Source organism: Loxodonta africana, chromosome 23 (genome assembly GCF_030014295.1).
Source record: "Loxodonta africana isolate mLoxAfr1 chromosome 23, mLoxAfr1.hap2, whole genome shotgun sequence".
Classification (NCBI taxonomy): domain Eukaryota; kingdom Metazoa; phylum Chordata; class Mammalia; order Proboscidea; family Elephantidae; genus Loxodonta; species Loxodonta africana.
This window is the reverse complement of record NC_087364.1, coordinates 61,129,367-61,149,312: the sequence shown is the minus strand read 5'-3', so window position 1 is coordinate 61,149,312 and position 19,946 is coordinate 61,129,367. Positions and strand designations below refer to the sequence as shown.

The window sequence follows — 19,946 nt, the reverse complement described above, 5'->3', positions numbered from 1 at the left end:
CATTCATACTGTCACCTTAGAAAATCAGATGAAAAGGCACCGTGGAGACAGGTTTCTGGATCTTAAGGGATCTCTATAAGAGTGGAGATAAGACTGAGCAGGAGCCCTTTTCTAAGTATCCTTTGAAAAATAGACAGATGAATACAGTAAGAGCAATAATGTGAATCGCACCTGAGAAAGCAGTCTCTTTTCAGCACCTTGAGGAGAGTGCGAACAGAGAAGCATGGGAAAGCTGCCAACAGCCTGAACTGCAACTTCTTCGAGATAGTCTCTCTAAAGACTCCATCAGCTGTAAAGCGGTTCAGATGGGGGCCCAACTGGTTTTCCGCTGAGAAATTCCAACCACTCATTAGTACATATTTTCTCATCACTATAGCCTCAAAGAAACCCTAGTGGTGTAGTGGTTAAGAGCTATGGCTGCTAATCAAAAAGTCAGCAGTTTGAATCCACCATGTGCTCCTTGGAAACTCTATGGGGCAGTTCTACTCTATCCTACACGGTTGCTATGAGTTGGAAATCGACTCAGTGGCAATGGGTTTGGTTTTTTTGGATAGCCTCAAGTCCTAGCTCCATGCCTAGCATAGAGCAGATGCTCTGATAAATGTCTGGTAAATGCTGAATCAGCAGATAATCAAAATTATCCTTTAGTTAAATGACAGTAAAAACACTAACGTGTTCCAACGGAAGTCTTGCTCTGTTTCAAGTTAGTGATTAGTGTCTTTCCACCTCTGCCCATGGTTTTATTTATTGATTTGCTTTTCACTTAACTTCTGGGCCGTGGCATGATTGGTACCCAGAATTGGGAACCTAAGTCTGTATTAGGCCAGTCAAGCATGAAATTATAGTTTGTTGGCTGACGATGTGCAAGAGTGCCCAGGAGACTAAGCCTGATATCATAGTAGAGAGGGCTTCTAACATGAACTTAATCAACCATGATTCCGAGTCACTTATTATTTTGTTTACAATGACATGATGCAAAAAAAGTCCTCATGTTGTGTCCTTAATGCTTTTGAGATGTCTCCTATACATTAATCTCTGACTCGGATGCTTTTTTATTTCCCCCGTATCAGTTAACATCTTTGTGAGAGCTGTATCTGTAGGTAGCATACCCCATAATCCAGGCAGCATGACACTTTTATAGAAGCAGTTGTCACTCCCAGGGTTGTATTAATAACTGTAGGAAAACAGGGAACTGAGCAACAGTTGTTAACACGAATCTAACGATCAGCACTGAATACAGCCAAGCTCAGCTTTAGGACAGGAAAGGAAATGATCAGAGTAGATGTGATTACTGAGAACTCCAGAGTACACCTCGACAATTTGATCTTTTAGTAACAACTCTTGTTACTAAACAACATCAGTAAAAAGGACCTGAAGGGTAATTCATTCGTGTTAGGAAACAAAGGCACACACAGATGTAGAAGGGGGTGGGGGTACAATGGAAACGGGGGAGGAGGGAAAAAAGGAACGTTGCCCACCCACCGAGTGAGAATTGAGCAGCCTGGGACTCAAGCAGAGAAATTCCTCACCCAAGGCTTGAGCTGAGTGGGTTAGCAAGAGAGCCAGGAGCTACATTTCTTCCCTCCAACCACCCTGCTCATACGCAGCTGTACAAATCGCAATTAATTATGAAAGGAAAAGATGACAGACAATACGTACTAGCAAAGAAGGAGGCTCCGGGCACCTGTCCAAGGAGTGACACGGCGAACCTCCACACTGGGAGGGAGCACTAACGAAATTACTGTGAGGTAGAGCAAGGCGGGATTCCAGAGGACTCACAAATCATTATTGATGATGATTGAGAGTGAAGCCATTGGTGGCAGGTAGTGGCATAAGGAAGCCAAAATCTTTCCCCTCAGGCTGTTGGTTGACACAGAGCCTTGTGTAGGAGGCATCAATAAGATTTAAATTATGGGACCTGAAGGGTCCTAGCATTCTCAACCGCTCTTTGGTTATAACTCACTAATAAGCCAGCACTGCCTAGCAGAGAAGAGAAGCAATTTTAAGTTCGGTAACCAATTTTCAGTTCACACAGTATTCTCTTACGTTATAAATTAAAGGCAGTGTGAAGTGGAACTCAGAAGGGCTTTGGATTCAAGACACATGAGTTCAATAAATGAGTGACTTGGGCAAGTCATTTAACTTTTTTAAATTTCTGCTTTTTAATCTTTAAAATGAGGAGCGCTGGTGTGATCATGGTAACCTGCCAAGCATCGTACACACATTTATGATTATTTTAATACCTTGGCAGCCTGGATATACAACCCTCAGACTGTTTTAAGTTGTTTTTGCCATAAAAGTAATAGATTTGCCCTGGACCATTCTAATTTTCTTTCTACCCAGTGGCTGCTGTGAGCAGAAGCAAACACCTATAAGACATCACCTGGTTTGGGGTACAGTTCAGTGTATCATTATTTCTAAAGAATCATTTAAAAATGCGTGCATGTCTACATCTGTACGTACTGTTTGGGTTGGGAATAGTTAAATCAGAAATAAATGATTAAACTGAGCTGACTAGCTCTCACTTGCTCCCTTACCCTCCCTTTTCCCTCCTTTCTTCTTTCCCTTATGGGTTTCACAAAGGTGTTTGTTAAATATCACACTGCCCTGTTTGCCTATCAGGATTTTCAGCCTGACACAGAAAGACACAATAACCAAATGGAGCCCGAAACGTTTACAATATCTTTCTCTTTGTCACATTTTTCCGTGCAAACTGAAATATTCAAAAACAGGATTCAGTTTTACTAACAATGAAGCCTCCTAAAATGTATTTAGCACAACTGGGTTGACAACCATAACACTTTGGCACTGCAATCAATATGAGAGGTCTTTCTTTTCTTTCTTGAACCTCTCCAAGACCTCTATGATAACGGAGCCAGTTTTTCAGCTTGGTACAAGAAGTACACATTCCATCCCTTTCCAAATACAAATGAGTATATGTTTTAATAGAACTTTTTATTTAGGGAGACGTCCGTATCAGTCTCTTATATACAAAAGTCACTTAATTGGCGTTCAAGTATCCCTCCTTCCTTCTTTTACCCTTTTCTCAAGGACAAAAAAGCTAAAAGCATGTGAATCTCCTTCATGATCCATGGCTGGTCCACTCTGGCCCTTACAAGAAGCAGTAATGGGCTGACTTTCAAAGAACCCAAGCAGATGCTCCTTTCCTAACAGAGAGGGCACAGGTCTAGGAAGAAAGGGGCGTGGGTGTAAGATTGAGGTTACCATAGGCTGAGGATTGATTGCCCTTCCCATTCTCTCATTCTCCAAGAACCTTCCTTGGGGTTTGTCAAGCTGCCTCTAAAGTAGGGTTTCCAATATGGAGGCAACTCCAAATCCCCTGGAGCACTTGTTGAAGGTTCAGTTCATTGGCCCAACTTGTGAAGATTCTGACTCAGGCAGTCTGGGGGTAGAGCCGGGGGATTTGTATGTTTAACCAGTGTCCCAGGGAATTCTGCTGTGGCAGAGCCACAGAAAACCTTTGGGAAAGTTCAGACGTTCTGCAAAAGAGCTTCCCTGTCAGATTCAAGTACAGCCTGACTCCTGTAGGGTATTTGTGAATGATCAGCTCCGATAAATGAACAGGTAGCGGGAGTGCTGGAGTTCTCCTTAACTCTTTGGAAGTTTGCCTTTTGCATCATTTCATTTCAGCTCATATTCTACCAGATGACATCCAGGTAGAGTACAGGTAACAACCAGGTAGCGCACAGGTGACATCCAGGTAGAACACAGGTACCAAGATACAATTTACGGAAGGCCATAAAAGACTCAGGAAATCCAGAGTGACCAGTTCTTAACGGGCTGGGAGGGGTGGGAAAAGGGAAGGTTCTCGTTTACTTGAGGCTGAAAAAATTCAGTCCAAGGGGGAGCAATGCCAGTCATATTCTTGGAGTCCAGCAAGCAATTTTAGCAACTTTTTGTTCCTGGTAGGGGCTTAGTATTTGTTAACAAAATTGATATTCTCTTTCCTACAGTCCATAAATAATCTTCTTTAAAATGTAACAATTAACTGTAGTTTAGTCATCCAATTTGAGATAACTTGGAGTTTTTACTTTTTCATGAGATTAATAAGAACTTTGCCGCACACCATGATCACTGCCATGGTGATGTGCTAAAATCCGATTCTGACTCATAGCGACTCTATAGGACAGAGTAGAACTGCCCCATAGGGTTTCCAGGGAGTGGCTCGTGATTCAAACTGCCGACCTCTTGGTTAGCAGCCTAATGCTTAACCACTGCACCACCAGGGCCTAGTAATGTGCAACTTGTGTCAATTTTCCAGATAACTGGAGCTTCTTGTTGTTGTTGTTAGCTGCCATTGAGTCAGCCCCCGATGCATGGCAACTCCATGAACAACAGGCTCAAACCGTTGTGATCCATAGGATTTTCATCAGCTGATTTTTGGCAGTAGATTGCCAGGCCTTTCTTCCTAGCCTATCTTAGTCTGAAAATTCCACTGAAATCTGTTTAGCATCATAGCAACGTGCAAGCCTCCACTGACAGACAGATGATGGCTGCCCGTGAGATTTATTGGCCAGGATCAAACTCTGGTCTCCTGCATGGATGGCAAGAATTCTACAAACTAATTCTTTAAAAGTGTTTTTTGTTCTTAAAAGTTTTCTAAAATGTATTACGTAGTCTTCTGTCTTATTAGATGTGACTTGGTACATCTTTATGATTTAGAGTCATCCTAATGAATTAGTTAATATGTATAGTTATAAAGCTCTGATGCCCTCAAAAGTTTTTGGTTTTGACACAAAATGACTCAGACTCGCTTTATAATCAGAGCTCTTATTACTGAGTATTTTCTGCCAGGAGCATGATTTCATTTACATGCATGATTTCATTTAATCTACACAGTAACAATATGAGGCAAGTATTGATACCATGCCCATTTTACAGAAGAAAACACTGAGACTCCAAGTCACAAAGCAAGTTAAGGGTCAAACTTGGCCATGAATCTATATCTGTCAGATCCCAGAGTCCATGTTCCTATCCACTATGAGATACTCCTTCCAGTGCAGTGAGTGACTAAGGCTTAACTAGCTTCCTCCCTTGTCAGAGCTAATACTTTTCAGCATGTCAGCTTCCAACAGCTCTCTGCTAACATGCTATTTCTTGAAACCTAGTAGCAAGGATTGTTAAATCAGAAACCTTGTCTTTATATCCATTGTTAAGTCCATTGGCCATGGCATAAGGACTTGAAGGTGAGTCCAGACCTCTCCTGAGTTCAAGGCCTTTGTGACAACTTTTTTATGCTATGCTTGGTCCACTTTTTCCAGACATGTACAGGATCAAAACTGGATTTCCAAATGATTAAACCTGCAAGAAGTCTAGTTGAGTAACACATGTAAAAGTTTTTCCAGAAAGTTATGTCTAGTGAATGCTCTTCACACCAATTTAAACAACAAACAACAACAACCCATTGCTGTCAAGTTGATTCCAACTCATAGTGAACCTACAGGACAGAGTAGAACTGCCCCATAGGGTTTCCAAAGAGCACCTGGTAGATTCGAACTACCGACCTTTTGGCTAACAGCCATAGCTCTTAACCACTATGCCAGCAGGGTTTCCCACACCAATTTAGCAGATTTTTATTTTTTCACTTATAAAATTAATGAAAGCAAAGCTTCTTTAGTTGAACATGGAGTGGATGAAAGGCCTAGAGCCTAGAGTCCAACCTCTTCCCTACCTCCTGCTCCTCCCCATGACATCCACCGAGGTCCCCCTCACCCACCAAGGAATCCTGGATGCCACAGAACACAGCTGGAAACCCAAGGCTCTAGAGACTCCTTCCCATTGGATAAATAACAAAGCAGATGCCTACAAAATGCACACGATTTTGCCAAGAGGGTAAACCATAACAGATAAATAAAACACCTTTACTTAACTCCATTGCTATGAATTAATACAATCTTCACTGAAAGCGTTAGCCTCAGAGTCAGGAATTCTGCACTCCATTGTGCAGTCCACGGCTGGTGTCCTTCAGTGCAGGCCATGAGGCTCACCTGGCTGTAGTAGCTTACCCCTCCTCGAGCACACCCTCCATGACCTGCCACTCAGGCCACGAAGGAGCCTGCTGGCTTGTAGATGAGATCCAGGTTCCCAACTTAAACGTACACCATGGTTCTAGCTATTATAGCTGCCTTGGCTGTAGGGTCACTATGAGTCAGAATCAACTTCATGGCAAAGGGTTTGGTTTTTTGTTTTGTTTGTTGCTGTTGTTATGGAGGGAAAGTCTAGAACTGAAGTTTCAGATCAAGTAAGAACTTGGCCTCTACTCTAAACACTACTGCTACTACTGGTTTCCTGCCTACCAAGTTCTGAAGCAATCCAAATAATTAGGCAGCCGTGGAGCATCATGGGGTTGCTAGATAGCAATGGGGGGACAAACCCAAGTTTTACAGAAGTTTGCAAAAGGACATTTAAAGTAAGTCACTGTGTCTCTGAATTTTGGGTATTTCTTTGGACGGGGTGGTCACAGGAGTCACAACCAAGCAAACTCACCTAAGCACGCAGTTGTGTGTGGTGCATACCGCAAGGATTTGAGCCAATCGGAACACAAAGGGGAAGCACGGTTCCTGCCGGGTCGGAACGTCCTTGTCCGGGCTCTGTCTGGACTCGGTCAGAAATGCTCATGTTCCCGTCAGTCTTGCCCACAAAGACTGCCCCATAAACCCATTGCCATCGAGTGGATTTTGACTCATAATGACTCTATAGGACAGAGTAGAGCTGCCCGGTAGGGTTTCCAAGGAGCAACTGGTGGATTCGAACTGCCGACCTTTTGGTTTAGCAGCCGAGCTCTTAACCACGGGGCCACCAGGACTCCAGTAGGTGTGAAATCACCCATTTACTGGGCCTGCTTGTTTCACAGCAGGAAGCTCAGGCTTTAGTTCCCGAAGGTGAACTTGATCATGCTGGAGAATAGCAGCATGCTCTTCAGCTGTTCTTTTTTCTAATATATTTCCCTGTGTTTTGTATGCAATTTATAGAAAAGCCCTGAAAGTAACATGGAGTAGTGGAGAGAATATAACCTTTGCCATCTGATAGCCCTACGATCTTAAGCAAGTTACTTCACGTCACTGAAAGACAGTTAGCTCATCTGTAAGTTGGGGGTAATAAATACATATTCAGAGGATTAATATAAGGATTAAATGAAATGATATAGCTATATCTATATATATGTGTGTGTATATGTCAGCAGACACACAGAAGACCGTCAAGAAAGCATAGTCATTATTGGTGGTATTACTTAAGTAAGAAGTCCTGTGGTACAGTGGTAAAGTGCTCAGCTGCTAACCAAAAGGTCGGCGGTTTGAATCCACCAGCTGCTCCGCAGGAGAAAGATGTGGCAGTCTGCTTCTGTAAAGAGTACAGCCTTGGAAACCCTATGGAGCGGTTCTACTCTGTCCTATAGAGTTGCTATAAGTCAGAATCGAGCAGACAGCAGCAGGTTTTACCATGAGGATCAAAATGGGAGAGCTCTGGGATTTGCCATTCCAGCATTCAGAATACAGTCAAACCTCTGACATGACACAGAAGACCCTGCACAGGCTATTTCACCAGCTGCATTTCCTGCCTGTGACCTACAAGCTATATCCACATTCAATTTCTTAATTTTTCTTCTCTAACATGATCCTCAGCTCCTTGACTTTGCTCATGCTGTTCCCTCTGTCTGCGATGGCCTTGCCCTCCCTCCTTGACCCTCAATAACCCCCTAATCCTTCTTCAAGATTCAGGGTGAAGGTCACCTTTTCCGCAAGGATTCCTTTGACTGCCCCAGATATAATTAGTCATTCCTTCCACCTCTATGCTTGCGTAGCATTTTTTCCCTATCTTTATCACTGAGTTTGTCATACCATATGGTAATTTACTCTATGTTTACACATTCCACTTCCCTCATATACGATGCACAGTGCCTGGCACATAGTTGATACTCAGTAAATGTTTGTTGAATGAATGAATGGACTCCTTGGTGGCAAAGACTAGCTCTTGCTCTTCTTTATTTCTCCGGTGCCCGGCCAGGAACTGGTACATAGTAGGAGTTCAGGAGGAGTCTGAGTGGCTGAATAGGTGTCTACAGGCTCTGCTGCCACCCATATGGCACAGAAATCTGGGCTCATTGTGAGTCACAAATCACAATCTGCCAGAAAACGTCCATCTGGAGAGCCCGCTCCCCACGGCAGCTTTTCTTTCAGTCTTTAGGCCTGTTTTGTTCCTTATTCAACAGGAAATAATTGAATGCTAGCACTGACTCAAAAATAACTCGGGAAGCTGTAAAAACTGTAAAAGGTCTATAGTAATGTGGCACAAGATGCTTTACGGTAGCCCTGCCATGCATCTAGCTCCTGTGGTTTCTTTACGCGTTTATGTTACACGCGCTCTCTTATCTGCATGGCCAAGGCGGCCCACCAGCCCCCCCACTAACCTCTCTGTGCAACTCAGCCCTGCTGAAAGCTCAGTGCAGCAAAACTGGTGCGCAGTCTACGGGTGAGTAAAGGCAGTATTTCCGCTATGCTCAGAAATACCCCGAATCAGTTAATGTTGTCCAGAAGAAATGTTTTGTCCATCCTTTCTCAGCCCATCCCACGCCGAGGGGGGGTTGTCCAACAGACGAGGTAAGCACAGTGCTTTACCTGGCTTACCAGAACAATTTCACTACAGATTAGTAAATAAGCACGAGTAAGCCTGTGCTTACCTTGCTTACTGGGTCATCTGTCCCTGTCAGGGATTGTAAACTGGAAAAGAGGCTTTGGTTCTGTGGGAAGGTGCTGTGGGGTTGGAAGAGAGACAGATGCCAGCCAAACCTAGAAGCAGAATCTTTGATGTAGTGGAAAAATGTGAAATTGCTCACTAGAGATGATCTGGTAAGCAAGGTAAGCACTGTGCTTACCTTGCCTACTGGATCATCCACCCCTGATCCCACCTGAAATATGCGCTCTCTCTGTTATCTAAAGGTGGCAGTCCGCCCCAAAAGAATTCTTTTATAAACACAACAGTGCTGAGATCCACAGAGAGTTAAGCTTCCCCTCTCTATTCCTTGTGGTTTCCTCACTTAAATCGGCAGTGCTGCAGAGCAGGAGCTATTTTGGCTCCATGCGTAAGTGGAATGTCTAATATAGAATTACATTAGAATGAAATACGCATTAATGCAAGCCTTGTGAAGTGCTTTTCATGTTGCGCTGGCATCCGAAAGTTTAAAATGCATATAATCTTATTTTAGTTTCTGCTCAAATGATGATACATCAGGTTAATATGCTTAATTAAAAGCCACATTTGAAACATTCAAAGGGCTAGTTAATTCGTTATTGACATTTGCTGTAAGACAGTTAAGCACAGTGACAACAGAATGGGATGTCTCTGTAATATGTCACTTCTCCTAGGAACAGGAGAAAGATATTTTATGATTTTCAGGAAACAGCATGTGTTTGACACCCAGGAAAATGCAGCTAACCCTGCCCTAAAATAATTTCCATTATTAATAAGCTTTTGCTTTAAAGAGATACTCTCAAAATAATATCCAAACTACTGAACTGTCTATTTCTAAATGCAGATTAATGAGAGAGATGTTTCCAGGCACCGCTATCCTCAGTTCAGATCTGATCAGTTGACCAGTAGGCACATGCTCAGAAAGGGACCAAGACTGTCCTCTTCAGCTTCGGATGAGCCGCCCCGGATGTGGAATGCGAGGTTTGGGAAGCTAATAGAGCCCACCCCTATCATGTGGCAGGGAATTTAAAATAAAATGACTGAGCTCGTTCCCTTCACTGACGTCTTGACTTCCAATTTGTAAAGCTTCATGCTTTTATTCTCCTTCCCGAACGTCCACGTTTGTTTTAAAATGCAGTCCGGCCGTTCTCTGCTCATCCCTGCTCCCGCAGATTGCTCTGGCCCCGCGGTCAGGTCACACACGGGTCCTCACCTCACCATCTGTCTCCTCCAGCCTGGAGTCAAAGCCTGGTGCCGGGATCACGGCCAGGCCAAGTGCCCCTCTCCACCAGTTGCACCTCCAGCATTTTATAAGTATTTCGGAGCATCTTTCTCAGGATTTCCTCCTAATTACCCTTTCACCTGTCTAGTGGAGGAAAAAAAAGCTGGTCAGAAACAGGGCCGGGAGGGAGAGCTGTAGGGAGTAAAGGCGCGCAAGAAAACCTGAGGGCAGAGTGCAGAAGGCTGGGCGGGCCCAAGAAGGGACCGGGACCTGGGCCCTGAAGTCCCGCCCGTGAGAACCCCGCCGCCTCTTATGGAGGAAGAACTGCCGTGTCGGAATGGGGGAAACTGCTGAACAGCCAGGACTTGAAAGGAACGGAAATGATGCTCTGTTGGCTGGAGAGGTGAGCGCGGCTCCATTAGCAGCGAGGACCGCGAGACGACCCACCCCGGGGGGCCAGTGGGGCGGGCACCCTTCCACCCAGCCGGCCACCCAGCCAGCACGAGCTGGAGGCCAAGGGGCCAAGGCGGCCCACAGGCCTGGGCTGTCAGGAGGCGGAGTCGGGGTGACCCAGCTTCACTAGTGTTACTCCTTCCCTCTTTGCTAAGAACTTGAGGAGAAATCAAAATTGTTTTGCTAATAAGTGATTTCAGCTTTCATGTCAGTACAGACCCGCTGCTAACAACACACAAAGGGGATTTTTTTTTTCTTTTTTTAAATAGATTCTGCAGCTCTGGTTTTCATTTTGACTATTCAGTTCCTCCATGGCACAGAGTAGCCATGGTCTCTGCCCCTGGTCACTGCCCCTGGTCACCAATTCTCATCTTTTTTTTTTCCTTTACTCAATTCCCCTACTGCTACCTCCACCCCAAACACACACACACACACACACACACACACACTGTCCAGAACAATAAATTACCAGATTGGTAAGGTTGCCCTTAATAGAAAACATTCCTTCTACCACAGGGTTTATTGTGAGCATTATAGAGCAATATGTTGTTTGGGTTATAGTTGGGCTAGACCTCTGAAATGGCCCCCAGGTCTTTAATGTTTAGATTCTTAAGTTGGTTGTTTGGTTTCATGACCCTTTTAAAGTGTTATATGCAAAGGTCAACTTGAGTGGAAAGTTTGGGGTCCACAGCAGGAAACAAGGTCATATTTTCAGGACTCTTTGGCAAGATCTTTAAATGGGTCAAATGTGGTCAAGCAAAGTTGACAGCAGAATATGAAACAGCTCCAAACACGCAGACCCACAGACAAGCAAGCAGAGCCCTACCAGAGGAAGAAAATCCAGGTACTTTTGTAGCGGTCTTTGGGTCTATAATGAACAGGATGTTAGGGGGATGGGTCAAGCTAACCAGGGAGAACAACTCAAATACTTTGCAGCAGCTAAAGACAGCAGGTGATAGGGACAGGAGAAGCCTGTGGAGGCGAAGAAAGTTCAAGCAAATTCCCGCCAGTGTTCAGACCTGGCAGAAATGACTTCCAGGCGGAGCCTTGGAAGGCCTGATAAAGGGGATGGTATTTTTTTTTATTGGGCTGTGCTTTGAATTTCTGTGCAGGTTTTATAATCAAGAAGATGGGGAAGAGGAGGTGTTGAACATGACCAGGGACACCTAGACTTCAGAATTATATCACATTCCATTCAGACAATGGGAGAAGTTCACCTGATTCTTTGTGGTTCTTTATAGCCGTGTTTTCAGCTGTCCACAATAGCGCAGTGAGACAATCTCTGATATCATCCAAGATCTTAAAACGAAAGAGATTAGACATTATTTTTGTACTTTTTGAAAGGAAGCTGAGATCCTGATTTCTAGAGATCTATTCTTGATGAAAACACATACAGGCAGTAAAAACAGGTAGTACTTGTGCATACAGCAGAAACCATTGCCATGTTGAAACACTTGACCTGTTGATAGGTGTTGCAAGCAGGAAGGGAGCAGCCTTTCAGAACATTCTTAGTAAGAATTTCTTATCCAAGTTTGCAACTGCCAATGCAACATGAAAGTTGGGAACTGGAGTAGTGAGCGCTCAAAGAGTTTGGGATGAATTTGGAAGAACTGGCCCTGCTCCTCAAAAAATTAAAAAAAAAAAAAAATTTGCCCATAATTGATTTTTTTCCCCAAGATAGCCCAGAAAATTTGCAGCTACTGCCAAGTTCCTGAACAGTGTGCAAACTAACTCACCAAGATTTTTTACATCAGCATATCCTGTTAATCCTGAGATGCCTTCACAGCCTTACCCCCAAGTACACAGAATGAGAAAGCTGTCAGGGCAGTATTCCCGTATGTCCAGTGGGTGGCCTGTAGATGGAAGGTGTTTGTGGGAGAACCAAGAATAACAAGGTGGGGGAAGTGAAGGAATCCTTCCAAATTCAAATGAATAGGAAACAGGAAAAGCTTCAGGGCACGAGAAATGAAACCAAGCTACTGATAGTAATAAGAAGAGATGGAAAAAATAAAACCGAGAATACCTCTGTCTCTTTTTTTGCTGTTAAATGAAGATTCCTGTTTGCTGCGTCTGGCACATGCTAAGAGACGTCTCCGCGTTGCACTGTCTGATCCAGTGTCTAAGTTGGTTGTCCCTTTTCTCCCCCCACATACAGGAGGAACGTTCTTGGACTGTCCATTCACCTCTATCTCCTCTAACCCACCCCGACAAGTCTACTTTTAATAGATTTTTTTTTTTCCCTTTAATTGTGGAAGGTAGTGGTTTTTTGAGAGAGGAAGTTTAGCTCTCTCTTGGATTTACCATTTGCCATTTTTGGAGCATTTAGACTTCCTTCCTTATTTTTTCCTGTCTGAAAGAGCCTCGACAAGTGAATTCTAATTGAAATTCTAGAGGGATATATTTCCAGCCCCCCTGCTCTACTCGGAGGATACTTGCAAGGACCATTTCTGAGTTTTTTCACCTGGAATTATCTTAAGAAGACTGAATTCTGAACGTGTGTACTCTGTCTACTGACAAAGTCAAGGAGATCATTACTGTTGGGGGAAAAATTGCTTTAGTTCACCACAAGATATATGAGTGGCTTCTATTATCATTTATATGAACTGTGAGCACAAGACAAGAAAAAATGGGCTCCCGACAGAGAGACACATGTGACCATTGATTTTAAATGCACAAAATTACCACACTTCATTGATTCACCAAATATTTATTTAGCGCCTACTATAAGTGCCAGGTGGAGCCCCGGTAGCACAGTGGTTAAGAGCTCAGCTGCTAACCAAGAGGTTGGCACTTTGAATCTACCAGTTGCTGCTTGGAAACACTATGGGGCAGTTCTATTGTGTCCTGTAGGGTTGCTATGATAGAATCGACTCGACAGTGATAGGTTTGGTTATTTTTGTTTAAGTGCCAGGCATTGTACTAAATGCTAAGGATAAAAGACATGCTCCCTGTTATCATACAGCTTATAGTCTAGCAATCCAGTTGAGAGAAAAAAACAAATTAAACAAGTAGAATAAAATTACAAAGTGTGATCATTGTTTGCGGCAATGGAAAATAACTGGAGCGGGGAGAAGCTACTTTAGAGAAGGTAGTCACGGAAGGGCTTTCTGAGACTGAGACTGAAGATGACAAGGAGCCAGCCGCATGAGGAGCTGAAAGAAGAGTGTTCAGGTAGGAGAAGCCTGTGCCAAGGCCCAGAAGGCAAAGAGCTTAGTGTGTTTCAGAAACAGGAGGCCAGTACGGCTGATGTGTGGTGAGGAAGAGAGTGAGCGAAAAGGAGGGAGGCCCAGGTGGAAGCCAGTGAGGCAGGCAGGGGTCAGATCATGCTGGGCCTTGGAGGCCAGGGTAAGGAGTGTGAACTTTATCCTACATGAATTAGGGGCATCCAGTCAAAGATTTCAATCAGGGGGAAATCAAGTGATCTAATTTACTTTTTTACAGATCACCCTGCCTGCTGTGTGGAGGTTTGTAAGAGAGTGAGCGTGGCATCTGGGAGACCAGTTAGGAGGCTGTTGCTACCAGAGGTGATAGTAGCCTCAACCAGGGCGGTGGCAGAGAACGTAGGGAATCAGGATGCATTGAGATCTAGTCTGGAAGCAGAATCTCAGGACTTTCTATGCCTTGGACATGAGGGGTGGGGTGAGGGAAAGGAGAATTCAAGATTGATTCCCAGGCTTCTGACTTAAGCAACCATGTAGAAGGTGGCACCATTTACAGAGATAGAGACGGATGGGGGTGGGGGCAGGGAAAACTCAAGGGTTCAGTTTTAGACCTGTTAAGTTGGAGATTGGCCAATGCAAATGTTGAGTAGCCAACTGGATATGTAAGTCTCTAGAGTTTTTTTTAAAAAAACAAGATTTATTAACCTATAGATACAATTAAAACCCTGGGTGACCTTACCTAGAGAGAAGGTCCTTGGGGGAAGAGAGAGACACCACTATTTAGACATAGGTAGAGGGACCACAGGGTTGCTATGACTCAGAATCGGGTTTGGTTTTTGGTGAGTAGGGTAGGAAGAGTCTCTGGGTGGTGCAGTTAAACATTTGGCTACTAGCTAAAAGGCTGGTTGTTCGAACCCACCCAGAGGTGCCTCGGAAGACAGGACTGGTGATCTGCTTCCAAAAAGTCACAGACTTGGAAACTCTATGGACCACAGTTCTATCCTGCATATATGGGGTCTCCATGAGTCAGGATCTCCTCCAGGGCAACTAACAGCAACAGAGGCCAAGGGACAGGGCCGGACTACCCAACAGGTAAAGTATGCACGAGCTCACTAGCGCTCACTTCCTGATCAGTGGTGCGCAATTTCACATGTATTTTAATACATGATATGGTGAAAAACAGGTAAAATTGTGCACTCCAATTTAGTAAATAAACACGATCAAGCCAGTACGTACCTTGCTTATTGGTTCACCCACCCCTGAGTAGGAGCCTGCAAAGAAGACTGAGAAAGAGAAGCCTATGGGTAGGGGACAGCCAGGAGAGCACAGGGTCCTGAAAGCTCAGGGAGGAGAGTGTGTGGACAAGTGTCCACTGTACCGGGGCTGCTGAGGGACACGGAGAGGAGTCCTTTAGTTTGGGCAACACTGAGATGATTGTTGACCTTGACAAGAGCAAATACTGTGGAGTGGCTGGGGCAAAAGCCAGATGGGGGTAGACCGAGGAGTGAAAAAAATAAGGAATTGGAGACAATGAGCATAAATTAATTCTTTTGAGTTGTTGAGCTCTAAAGGGAAAGAAAGAAAGAGGGAAGGAGGGAGAGAGGAAGGAAGGAAGAAAAGAAAGAAAGAGAGGAAGGAAGGAAGGGAGGGAGGGACGGAGGAAGAAAAATGGTGCAAAATGTGGGAGTTAAGTGTGTGAGATACTAGATCAGATTTGTATCAGTTAAGCACTGTGCTGGGGGAGACAGCAATGATGAAGAAGTGAATCAAAAGGGAAGTCCCTAAAATGGGAATCCAGATTCCATGGGGAGGGACTGGCCTTTGAACATGAGAGACAAACAAGTGGAAGAAAGAGGAGGCAAATGAGGAGGAAAAGGAGAGAGTGCAGAGAGACAGGGCAGTGGGAAGATGAGAGGTTCCCATCTATTGCATCTGATGGATCCTCTTTGTTTTCAATACCTAAGTGCCAAGGTCATCAGCTGAGAATGAGGGTAGAGCAGGAAGTTAGAGGAGAGAAAGGTAGGACGCATCATTTTAGAGAGTGGGAAAGCCAGTCTTCTAAGCAACTATAATAGGGTCATCTGGCAGGCCAAAGTATCCCAATTAATGTTTGTTACCACAGCTGGGTTGAGTAATTTTCTCCAATGCTGTCCAGAGAGAAACATATTCACTTGCCCCAGAGAAAGAGAGCTGACTTTCCAGAAACGTGTCCCTGTTCAGGTGCTAACACCTGGTAGCTTAGATATGCCTGCCAGGCTGCGAAGCTTTCAGGGAAATGAAACCCAAACGTTGTATTGCCAAAGAGGGGTGAAATGGATGTTGGAAGGAATTTCTTCTCATTCTTCCTTCATCCTCTTCAAATTTTTCATTTCTCCAATAATTGGGCCCCAAACCTCCTTTTTTTTTTTTTTTTACCTCACAGCTGTAATGTGTAGATATTTTTCTTCCATTATTGCTAGCAACTTTTTACTGACTTTCTTATAAAAATTCACATACAACTGAGTGCATAAAGTACTCACAGAGCAGTTGCATACGTGAATAGAAAACCAATACCAAGTGGTATCAGAGCCTCAACCACAAGAAAACAGATACATCCTTCCTGAAGGAATACATTAAACCAGGTGCACTGTGATGCCTAATTATTTGTTGAGGGCATGTCTGTACATTCCAGAACAGAAGTAAGTGATGCCTGACACATTTCTCTCTGCTTGCCATGAGCTGATCTTACAGGTAGGGAACAGGTCTGCGGAATTCGCTTTAAATAGCTACTGACAAAGCACCAATAAATAGTCCACAGCTGCTGCCGCTAATATTGGCTGGTTTAAGGCCATGGACTTCCAAAGATATGAAAGCCCTACAGAGCTTAAGGGGACATGTCCTGTGAAACAGGCCACCTCAGCCTTCCAGGAGCACCTCTGGTGCTCAGCTCAGTTGCTCTTGTCCACAGCATCCTCATCCTGAGCAATGCTAAGGAAGTCCTGACTTGTACATGTACTGTGTAAGGCAAGGCCATGGCCTTGGAAGCCTGCAGTCAGAGACAGAGGAAAACACCTAAAAGCCAGCCAGTCGGACCCTGCTGGAGCAAAACCCAGTCAGAGAGTTTTCAGTTCTGCTTGAACGGAAACCAAGGGCAAGGCTTGGACTTAAAGAGGATTTGGAAATGAGAAAAAAGTAGTCTAGAGCAGATCCCAGATATGGTAACAAACACTTAACAAGGTCAGTATTTCAGGTACTTTTTCCGGGACTCAAAGCTCCCACTGATTAAGCACTGCGCTGGGTGTTTTACCTGCATTTTTCCATTCAATCCTTGCCCAAACCTTATTTTACAGAGGTGGAGAATTTAGGGTTTAGGAAGGTTAAGTGGCAGGCCAGCATGGCCAGGAAGGACAGACTTCAAACACAACTATCTGTCCACCCAGAGAGTGAGCCCAAACCGTCAGTACTGAGGAAACAGGAGATGTGTTGGAGGCTAGTTTTATTCTTTATTTTGCTTCTTGTCTGTGAAAAGAGGCAGAAACACATGAAGAAAAAATAGCAGTTATCCACAATCTCACCAACCGGAGTAAAGGATTTGGGGCCTTTTCACATATTTTCCCTTGTAGGTTTTTGCTCAGGGAAGTGCCATTATTTTAAGAAGACGAGCTGACAGTGTGTATGAGATGGAAGAAGCGGAAGAGAAACGAGGCCGTTTAAGAGGCTGCCATGAAAGCATTAATGCTGCGAGCGAATTAATGCTTCGTCTACTGAGCATCCTGGCTGCACACACCGTCCGAAGTCCTTTACACTCACCCTGGTCCTCACTCGGCCCTCACAGGCAGCCATTGTTTTCAGGGAGTCCCTGAATGCTGCAAACAGTTAATGCACTTGGCCGCTAACCAAAAGGTTAGTGGTTCAGGCCCACCCAGAGGGGCCTTGGAAGAAAGACCTGGTGATCTTCTTTCAAACAAATCAATCACGGGAAACACCGTGGAGGACAGTTCTCCTCTGAGATACATGAGGTCGCCGTGAGTAGAAGTCAACTTCACTGCAACCGTTTTGTTTCGTTTTGTTTCTAGAAGTCAAGGAACTTGTCCCAAGTAACTAGCTGCAATTCAAGCCCCGGTTGGTCTGACAGACTGTGTTGTTGGAGCTGTAGGGGCCTAGGACTGGCTATGGGGACAGAGAAGAAGAGCCTTCTAGACACAGACCAGGCTCACCGACTGCCGGGGATCACTACGATGGCCCTACGGAACTCCTGCTTGTTCAGTGGGTGTTGTTCAAGGAAGACTTGGCCCTGTCCCCCTGTCCCCCACTGCCCCATCCCTGTAGAGCAGGTGTTTTAAGTCAAACAAAGGAGCGAGGTGACGATAACAGCAAACAGCAGCTGCTGCTTCTTAGAGGGAAGTGACTTCACCTGGATTATCACCCCACTGCCAAGAGCAGAACGATGAACATAATGGAAAGAAAAATGGATACGTTGGGACCAAAAAAATATATAGGAATGACTAAATAACTGGGAGATTAGGTAACCAATTTTGTAGGTTGACAAACTGAAGACTAACAGAAGCCAGCTTCAAGAATCCATTCTAAAAATATCAGTACCTCAGGGGCTATACGCTAGAAACAAACCAAATATAACCATCTTTTATGATTACAATTGCATAAAGACCATGCTAGACTCCCTGGTCTGATAAGCTTTTTTCCTACTTTAATCCGTGGGCATCCTATTTTGTACTAGTTAACACCCTAAAATAGCCCTTGGAAATTCTGATTTGAATATACATAAAAGAAAGACCTAGATCCATTGAGGAAAAATTAGTTCACAGATAAAAGGAGGTGCAGATTCCACCTCCTCCTGTCCCGGTGAACTATCTAAAAAAGGAAGAGGAGCCAGGTGAGATCAGCCCCAAAGTCAGGGCTCCTCCCCTGTCTTCCCCCAAGTCAGATGTCAGGGCCCTGCCACGTTCCCCTGTGTTTGGAGACGTTGGGAAGAGGAAGGGTCAAGGGGCTTCCCCTTCTGACAAGCTGAGATAAGGGATATGATCAAGTCTAGGGCAAGGGGGGTGGTTTCCAACTTGAGACCCAGGGTCCTCAAGGCATCATCTGGATGCTGTATAGATGTTCAGTCTGTCTGGGGAGAGACTTCATGACCATACTTAGACTCTCAAAAGATCTGTCACCTAAACAAGGTTAAGAACCACTGTTTCATACTGAATTGTACATGTAGAAATTGTTGAGATGGCATATTTTTTGTTAAGTATATTTTCACCACAAGGGCATACTGCATGGTTTAAAATCAGAAAAGGTATGTGTCAGGGTTGTATCCTTTCACCATACTTTTTCAATCTGCATGCTGAGCAAATAATCTGAGAAACTGAACTATATGCAGAAGAACATGACATCAGGATTGGAGGAAGATTCATTAACAATGTGCAATATGCAAATGACACAATCTTGCTTGCTGAAAGTGAAGAGGACTTGAACCACTTATGATGAAGATCCAGGACTACAGCCTTCAGTATGGATTACAACTTGACATAAAGAAAACAAAAACCCTCACAACTCAACTAATAAGCAACATCATGATAAATGAAGAAAATTATTGAAGTTGTCAAGGATTTCCTTTTACTTGGATTCACAATCAACCCCCATGGAAACAGCAGTCAGGAAACCACATGGCATATTGCATTGGGCAAATCTTCTGCAAAAGACCTCTTTAAAGTGTTAAAAAGTAAAGGTATCACTTTGAGGACTAATGTGCACCTGACACAAGCCATGGTATTTTCATCACCTTATAGGCATGTGGAAGCTGGTCCTGAATAAGGAAGACCAAAGAAGAACTGACACCTTTGAATTATGGTGTTGTTGAAGAATATTGAATATATCGTGGACTGCCAGAAGAACAAACAAATCTGTCTTGGAAGATGCATAGCCAGAAAGCTCCTTAGAAATGAGGATTGTGAGACCTTGTCTTATGTACTTTGGACATGTTATCAGGAGGGACCAGTCCCTTGAGAAAGACATCATGCTTGGTAAAGTAGAGGGTGAGCAAAAAAGAAGAAGACCCTCAATGAGATAGATTGATACAGTGGCTACAACAGTGGACTCAAACATAGCAACAATTGTGAGGATGGTACAGGAAGAAGGAGCGTTTCATTCTGCTGTATATGGGGTCACTATGAGTAGGAACCAACTCCATAGCACCTAACAACAACACGTATGTGTATATAAAGTACCACTGCTTCAGAATGAGTAGAGTCTTCCTTAAGGAATTTAGAATCAGAACCAAGAACCACAGTATATGTTTGAATTAAATTTTTAAATGTTCTTTAGTTACAAGAAGGGATATACTTTAGAGCAATGTATGTACCATCTGAGTGGACTCCTGGGGCCTTCATGAGAGGCAATGTTCTAAAACATAG

General features: G+C 44.1%; 1 protein-coding gene across 4 annotated transcripts in view; it reads left to right on the top strand.

Annotated features, from left to right (window-relative positions):
* SLC9A9 (solute carrier family 9 member A9) overlaps positions 1–19,946 on the top strand; it is a 663,200-nt gene that overhangs the window by 580,933 nt on the left and 62,321 nt on the right. The window contains exon 15 of one of the 4 annotated variants that reach the window (XR_010319148.1): positions 9,554–10,390. The exons of the other annotated variants lie outside the window; for them this stretch is intronic. The gene's annotated coding sequence lies outside the window, so the exon portion shown is untranslated. Of the gene's footprint in view, positions 1–9,553; positions 10,391–19,946 lie in introns of those variants that run through there. 4 annotated transcript variants of the gene reach the window in all.